Source organism: Gavialis gangeticus, unplaced genomic scaffold, assembly GCF_001723915.1.
Source record: "Gavialis gangeticus isolate Ggan-Ray unplaced genomic scaffold, GavGan_comp1, whole genome shotgun sequence".
NCBI classification, from domain to species: domain Eukaryota; kingdom Metazoa; phylum Chordata; order Crocodylia; family Gavialidae; genus Gavialis; species Gavialis gangeticus.
Genome location: NW_017729009.1, coordinates 6,921,699 through 6,930,419, shown reverse-complemented (window position 1 = coordinate 6,930,419; position 8,721 = coordinate 6,921,699). Strand labels below are relative to the sequence as shown.

General features: G+C 39.0%; 1 long non-coding RNA gene across 1 annotated transcript in view; it reads left to right on the top strand.

Moving 5' to 3' along the window:
• Positions 1-8,721, top strand: part of LOC109292450 — a 64,861-nt gene that overhangs the window by 29,707 nt on the left and 26,433 nt on the right. The window contains exon 2 of the long non-coding RNA XR_002096125.1: positions 5,944-6,063. This is a non-coding gene — a long non-coding RNA (uncharacterized LOC109292450). The remainder of the gene's footprint in view (positions 1-5,943; positions 6,064-8,721) is intronic.

The window sequence follows — 8,721 nt, the reverse complement described above, 5'->3', positions numbered from 1 at the left end:
TGTACTTGGTAGAAACTGACAGGGTAGCTCTTTGCTGCAAGACTTATTCCCTGCATTGAGAACTTTAGCAAAGAAACCAAATTCTGTATTGACACATATGGTAAACTGTCTATATAAAAACATTATAAATGTCATATGTCAACTGTCATTTTGCTAAAATGTGTTAATTTGTATGGTTGATTTTGGTTTTTGACTTACTGGATCTAAAAGGATGGTCATCCCAGATGGGATCAAAATTAGGTTTTGGTGTTCACCATGCATTTTTTTTTTTTTTTTTAAATGCAATATAATTGTTCATATTTTTCATACAGAATTATTTTTCCTTAATCCTTTCTAAAGCAAAACTCTCATTAAAGTCAATGGGGTTGAACCCTGCAAACATGTATGACCAGGCATCCTTCTTGAGCTGGATGAATATGGTTTTCTTCATTCTTGTTAGTTAATGGCTGTTTAGACCAGGGGTGGCCGATCTATGGCACAGGTGCCACAAGTGGCATCAGCAGCCTTTGTGTGTGACATGTGGCAGATTGGGAAGGAGGATAGGCAGCACAGGGGCAGATATGGCAGGGAACAGGAAGCAGAACATCAGGTCAGGCAGGGAACACAATGCAAGAAACAAGAAAACAGAGCAACCTTTTGGGCAGGGCGCAAAGGGCAGGGCGCAGAAAGCTGAGTAGTAGATTGGGTAAGGAAACTGGATTGGAGTGGCACTGAGCGAGGTTGCCGGGATAATTTATAGCATGCCTGCCATACAGGTTGGCTCCAACTCATTTTGACTAAAGGTTACACTTCAAGAAATCCAGCAGAGCTGTAGAGGGCGAGAGGATTCAGCTATCTGGATCATTCCAGTAAACTTCTTTGTCTTTCAATTTCTAGTTCCAGGAATTTTATGTACATTCAAGATGGAGAAGGTGGAACGTATAGTTCTAAATATGACCCAGGAAACTTGTTTCCTAACCTTGGGGGTCTCAATTCTACATCCGGAAATTTGATTGCCTCCCAGAAAACTACAAGAGTGAAATAAAATGATAAATATCAAGGGCTACTGACCTAGAATGTGGACCTAATTTTTCCCCTCTTTTTACTGGTGTAATTACATAGACTCCAATAGCAACAAGAGGAAATTCAAATCAAGGTTTTCACATCAGACTAATCAACCTGTCTTCCATTTTATAGCAGTAAAAGCTATGGATCCTGATGCAGTGATCTCTAGTCTTGAGCCATGTTCTAATGTTCCCCGAGTCTCCTGGGACAAACTTTTTTCAAGCCAACTGCATCAATGGAAATGGGAAGGTAGTGGTCAGTGGGCACTACAGAGGCTGGGAGAGAGAAGCAAACCAAATGAGATGCTGGTAAGGGGAAATTGGAACTGAGTGAGCAATGAAATTTGGGTTACAAGAAGGTGACTGAGGTTGGGAAACTGGAAATGGCTGGGCAAGGAGACCAGGACTAGAAGGGTAGTGGAGTGAAAGACTTACCTGGAAGAAAAGTATGTATGGGATAAGAAATTGGGGATCCAGAGGGAGCTGATTTTACATGGCAAGAAGAATTGAAAGTAATTGAAGGAGATAGAGAAGATGTAGGAATAGTGTCAGATACTACATGGTGGACTGGGAGGGGAAGGGTAGGATCCTTGTCTTGTTTGTAGTAAATGAATCAAGGCATTGCAGAAAGAGAAGGAATTGTCTCCTAGTTAAAGCAGTAGGACGCTGCCCTGAAGAACTGATTCCTGTTCCTGCTTTTGCTAGAGTGCCATGTCAGAGAGCTACACAGCTCACTTTTTTTTAAAGCGCACTTTTACTGCCCTTCTTCATTTGGTTGCAGAAGTGCTGACCACTCACAACTGTGGCGGTAGTATCTTAGCTTTGAACCCTTGCTACATCCTCTGGAAAATCAAGCCCCAGGTATTTCTTTGGGCATCCAAAACTTAGTAGTTGTTTTTGGCCTTAGTTTCTGTGCCTCAGATCCCCATCTGTGAAATGAGAATAATACCACTACATTTCATAAGGGGAGCGGAGGGGGCTGTGAAATTAATTTAATATTTGTGAAACTGCAGGATGCTATAGTGAGGACTGCCAGAGGAAAAACTCATGAGGAAATCAATTCTGTCTTTAGAGCACAGTCTGAGAGGGGTGCAGTAAACTAAATCTGTAAAGAAAAAAATATTGAATCGTTACTCATTAAGTCAGCACTATATATTGTGTGCTCTGTGAGAGGTGTCCTGTGGAAAATACAGCATATGGTTGGGTAATTTAAAGTAGTGTCATGACCCATAAACATAAGGAGGTCAAATTAATGTTTCAAAGGTCAATTTAACTTTTACATTTTCTAACTGTTGCAGTGCTTAAATTTTCAACTATAATAATAGTTTTAATGGGTTTTTGTGTTTTTATAAATAAGACAGGAATGTGTAGAACATTTGGGGTTTAAGTAATGCTTTGCTGCTCTTTGTCTTATCTTCAAATATTTACTTAAAGAAAATGCAATGGCAAAAATGGTCTATAATCATATTTTATAACCAAAAGGGATGTATTGTGTTCTGTAATTTGTTCATTACTGATCTTGGACATACTTACAATGCTTGCTTAAATATTTACTGGTGCTTCAAATACTTATCCATGAAGTAGCTTATAAATGTAATTATTACATACAAATGGACTGGGAAGCTTTCAAATCAGTCTAGGTTCCTTTTTTAAAGCCATTTTGAGACTCCTTATTGTTTTATGTGGTACAGTCTTACTAATTCTGATGTCCCTACACTGAATAAACATTTTTTTGTCATCCCATTCTTATAAAAAATTTAAAGCATATATCAGAGAGATGTCTTATACCCATGATGATGGTACTTTTATCCAATATACAGTGGAACCTATACTATTAGTATGCTACAAACTTGGAGCTTTAGCCATAACTAATTCAAACCTAATTTCTCTTTTGAAATTAAATGAACAGAGCACATTTTATGATGCAACAGCTCTGAAATCCCCACCACCCCGTCCTGTTTTCTCATTTGCTTACTGATGAAATGGGAGATCCTTTACAAATTAGTGTAAATTAGTGAGATTCTATTGCAGTGTCTGGCATAATAGAAAAGTGGAGTCATGTAGAGATGTATAAAATTACCACCTGATGTTTTAACATTGCCTTATTTGCTGAATAGTAATCATTCACCCTGGCACTTAGTAATCACAATAGTCTAGATATAGTTGCCCATTCATAAATGCAGTGAACAATGTGTGTTGTAAGCATTTGGCAATTAATAATCCATTATGGTAACAGTAGGAAGTAGCAGCATGTGTATATCTGGATGTTATCAGTTCTTCAGGTGGACCACATGTCAAACAGCAGAATCAGAGCATGAATGCAATAATTGTAATTAAACATATTGTTTATAATTGTATTTTCAACATGTTGCTGTGAATATATTACAGCTTGCAGAGGAAAAGGTAATGCATATTTATTTTCTGTAGCTTGTTATCCTGTCTGCATAAATATTCAGTGAAGACATTTGTAGGGCAAAAACACTTGATAGATGCTGTATAAAGTGACAAGTGAAGTTGCCTGTGGCTTAATCTTGGGACAAATATCAACAGAAAATAATTCTGTATAATATTTCAAGTCTTTGACTTTTTTTGCTTGTGACCATATGAATAGCAGAACTATATGTTATATTGAGAACTTAATTTCCATAGGAACTAATCATGAAAGGATGTGAAGGAAAATAAACATTTAATTATTTCTTCCAGGTATATATCCCTGAAAAATAGCTTGGAATCTGAAAGTGAAATTCTGAGCAATTTCCATGATTTTTGCCTAGTCCCTAGAGAGTACCTGATGATACAAATAAACTAACATGATCAAGAGTTCTATCAGAAAAAGCAACCTTTATTTTAGTGTTTCAGTTCTGCACCCATTATACAAACTTGTAAACGTTAGTAGTATTCTACTTTGTTGATCACAAATGTTATCTGCATAGAAATTTACGGTGTACTGCGTATAATCTATTTTTTGGATTAGTATGTTATGCTAAGCAGTTCTAAAGCAATCAGATGCTCTAGCTCCAATTACTGGCTGCTGAATTCTTCATCATGTTTTCCCCAAACTTAGCCATATATTCAAGCTTCTTATTTCCTAGATATTATAGGCATGTCACACAGTTGTGGGTGTACAGAATGATGAACAGTTGATCTACACGAACTAAAACAAGCTGCCTTGTAAAATCTTGATCTTTTAAACCTGTAGGCAGATATTAAATCAGACTAGGTAGCCATGGGGGAAAGGTGGATCAATGCCAACATTTTACCCCAATGGCTTTCAGTGTTCCTCTAATTAGGAGGATTAACCAGATTTTTGTTGTACAGCAGCTGTATTGACCACCCAGCTGCCAGTTAGACATTTTAATTATGCTTTCTTTTTATTTTTTCAATTAAGTTGGCTCTAGAATTCATTCCATAAACTTTTGATCATAGCAGAGCTATTAAAATGTGAATGATGATTAAATGAAGTCTTGTGTTTTGAGTGCAAGGTGAAATTTGAAGTATAAATAACACTTGAAGATAAGTTTAGTTTACTTGTTTGCCTATGTGAACAGATGCTGTAGAGGAATTGTTAAACTTGCAAAGAAAAAGGCATTTATACTATACCCTTGGACAGATGCAGTTGACTGGAGGAGGTTAAGAGGGATTCAGCCCTACTTTTTTTCAAAGCCCATGTCTGCATGACCTTAAAGTTGTACGTAAAAATAGTACTGGGTAAATTCAGGAAAGGATTCTATCAGTATGCCTGAATTTTGAATATGCTGGAATTACTCAAAGGCTTAGTAAATCTTCTTCTTAAGGGTTACAAAGGGCCCATGCTATGGTTAACAAGGCTTATAAGAATTTTGATCCTTAAAATACAACACTATTCATGGACCTAGATAAATTGGAGGATTGAACCAAAAGAAATCTCATGAAGTTCAATAAGGACAAGTGCAAAGTCCGGCACTTGGGGCAGAACAGTCCCATGCACAGTACAGGTTGGGGAACAACTGGCTAAGCAGCAGCTCTGCAGAGAAGGACCTGGGGGTTACAGTGAACAATAAACTGAATACAAGCCAAAGTGTACCGTTGTTGTGAGGAAGGCTAACAGCGTACGGGGCTGCATCAGGAGCACTTCCAGCAGATCGAGAGAAGTGATTATTCCCCTTGATTAAGCACTGGTGAGGCATCATTTGGAGTACTATGTCCAGTTTTGGATGTGGACACATTGGATGTGGGCCCTACAGAAGGGACTGAGCAGAGTTTAGCAGAGGGCAACAAAAATGGTTAGGGGGCTGAGGCATATGATTTTCTGAGGTTAGGCTGAGGGAACTGGTCTTATTTGGTCTAGAGAGAGGGGATTTAATAGCAGCCTTCAACTACCTGAAGGGTGATTCCAAAGAGGATGGAGCTGAACTGTTCTCCGTGGTGGCAGATGACCAAACAAGGAACAATTATCTCAAGCTACAGCAACAAAAGTTTAGGTTAGATATTAGGAAAAACTTTCTCACCAGGAGGGTAGCAAAGTACTGGGACAGGTTACCCAGAGAGGTGGTGGAATCTCCATCCTTGGAGGTTTTTAATACCCAACTAGACAAAGCCTGGGGTGTAATGATCTAGTTGGGGATGGTTCTGCTTTGAGCGGGGGGTTGGACTAGATGTGACCTCCTGAGGTCCCTTCCAGCCCTCATTTTCTACGATTCTGTGACTAGCTCTAACACTCTAGAACAAATGTATTAAATTTATTTTATTCCTGCTTCCCACCCCATTTTTCTTTTACTCTGAAGTTCTTTTCCCCCTTTGTAGATGTGGGAATGAGGAGATGTGTTCTGTAGTCTGCAAAACCTGTGCTCCCATGTTTAGGGTGCAGGAATACCAAACTTATATTTGCTGTTTAGCTCACTGTGGTTTGTTTTTGTTTCAGGTTCTATCTTCCACATCCAGCTCCTACATCAGCTTGGGAACATAAGTTTCAGGCTCTTGTCTCTTCCCATCTGCACCCCAGCCAGGCCATTCCAGGGGATCACTGTCCTGAGTAGGGTAGGTGACAGCTAACTTTAATGCATGGTGGCAAGAGATGTAACCAGCTGGAATAGGGGGGAGGATGAGGGCTCAGAAAAATATGAATATTTGTTTGCCTCATTGCAAACTTTGAGAAAAGAGGAGTTGTAACTGATTACAACTTAAAACTTGCACCCTAGGCACAAACCCTGGTAGTGCAGTGGGAGACTCTGCTGTTGCTGGGGCCAGGGTGGGGGAGTGGTTCAGTGTCAGCAGCAGCTGGAGGATTGGTGTCCCTTTGGGCTCCTGTCTTGGCCCAATGCTGCCAAATCCTGTCACCAGTGGAGCATGGAGACACTGAATTTCTCCCATTCCTCCATAAAATACTGCTCCAACTCTAGTGATCGGTGCCCCCTTTAATTCAGTGCCCAGGGCTCGTGCCCCATCGCCCACAGCTGTTTCTGCTCTGGTAGCAGGATGCGATGTTTCTTGCAAGTGTTCTAGAGGGAATGTGGGTAAAGCGCTTCAACTTGTTGGCTGGCGAGCGTTAACAGGAAAATCCAGCCAGTTCAGCAAAGATGTCATCTAATCTGGCATTTAAAAGGGCTAATTTACCATGTCTCAGATGAGTCGTATTGCATGCAGACAGTGCTTAGATAATAATGTCGCCCAGTATATTGTGAAGTGGCAGCACTGCTCCTTTTAAGAAAAAGCTGTATACTTTCTTCTGTGGCTGGATTGAAGGACCTACTCCAGTTTTCACAGTAATGTAGAAGGACAAAATTATAATAAATTACAGTCCAAAAAATGCTAGTTAAGTGCAAGCGGTTCACAGTTTAGGCTCCTGATAGTAATTGTATCCTGTTGAAATAGACTGGGTGTGACAGATAAGGTCCTCCTTGCTCTAAATGCCAGTGATAAAAAATGTATACGCTTGCTTTTTGCAAACCTTGCCTCGTGCATTGTTCTTACTGCTGAAACTAAACTGCAGCAAACATTTCTGGGTTCTTATCAGAAGGGGAATCGAAAGTTATACTACTTTCATATAAGTTAGAAAGTCGATAAAAGATTCCTTCTAGCCATTGATAAATCTATTAGCAAGGGAGAATCATGAAGCAATCTTCTGCTTTGGGATTAAAGCCAACCATTAAAAATAAATAAAAACTTCAAATACAAAGATGACTGTTCCCCCAAAGAGCTTGATCCGTGAAGCTGAGGAGAATCCTGCACTACACTCGGTGACTTCGTGGTCTATCAGTGGCTTAAGGGATAAACAATTATAGCACTGTGTAAGGGAGTGGGAGTCTTGCTTTGAGTAAACAAAATGCCTAGGCTGGAGTTAACCACAGTATCTAGGTCATTTCTTAGGCAGAGGAAAAAGTGTTGCTGCGGTATGGGAAGCCAATTTGCTTCAGCTTGTGCTGGAAGTTAACTAAATATTCTGTATAAGCAAGCCTTGGGCATCTTTGATAAGTGCATTCCAGATTTCTAAATACTAGCTTCAAAATTTTGTTGGGAGCAAATTCTTTCTTCGGTAGAATTGTTTAAGAAGTCACCGGGTAGACTGTATATCGGCACAATAACAACGTTTTAAATATTACTCTTTTATGAAGGCTACTGAACCCTGCTTCCATCCTTATCGTTACTGGTGAATGATCGAAAATGTTCGTGAAGAAGTCCTTTCTAGGTGTCTTATTTCCTCTCTTTTTTTTTTCCTTTCCAGCAGCCAAATTTATGGGTAATCTGCCTCTTTAGTAAAAGCATGGATATGTGTTGTAAATGGAAAAAATGAATGCAGTGTCCTGACTGGAGTTTCTATATACTTATTTCTGTGGAAGTGCAAACTGCATTTGATGCAATAGATGCAAGTACTTTATGTTTTGGGACCCTTTGAGGAGGACAGGCACTGGGCGTCCATCGGATAGCCTGTATTCCAGTCTATGAACAGGTTTAACCTATATGCTAACACATTGTAGTCAAACATTTGAAAAGCCGAAAAACATTATCTTTAAGGTAGGTATTTAGGGCCTGATCCCACAAGCTCAGGAACATGCCCCATCTTACTGAATTCACTGATCATTAGGTTGCAGAATTAGGATTTGCTGGTCTAACAACATAAATGTAAAAATGAAGATTTAGTATCCATGTAATGGCTTAATTAAACTAATGTTGAAAAAAAATGTTTGCTTGTTACCACTGCAGCATTCAAAATAGTATCGATAAAAGCATATAGATTTATATGCGATACTCTTAACATTACTTTCCCTTTTGTTAGAAAAATACAATCCATTTCATTTACAGCATGTTTTTGTTTTCACCACAGTCTTTAAAAACACCTTGTACTTGAGTGCATAGACATTTTTACTTTAACACTTTAATGGAGTCTGTGTGTTTTACAAATATTGTATTCGAGATGCAAATATGGTTCTTGATGCACTTGAAGCATTAATAGAATGGAAACTGAAGCTGAAAAGTGTGTCAGTGAACAGATGTAAAAAAATTTAGATGGGTGTATTTGATAGCACTTGCTGTCATCCTTCAGTACACCTTTGCCTTGCCCTGGAGTAAATGGAAGCAAAATGCTATTGAACTATGAATAATTTACCTGTAAAAATTACTGGTAGCTGCATTGCATTGTTTGTAGAACTGGGTAGATTTCAGCCTCAGATGAAATATCAGAATATCTATGCAGGAGAGAGAC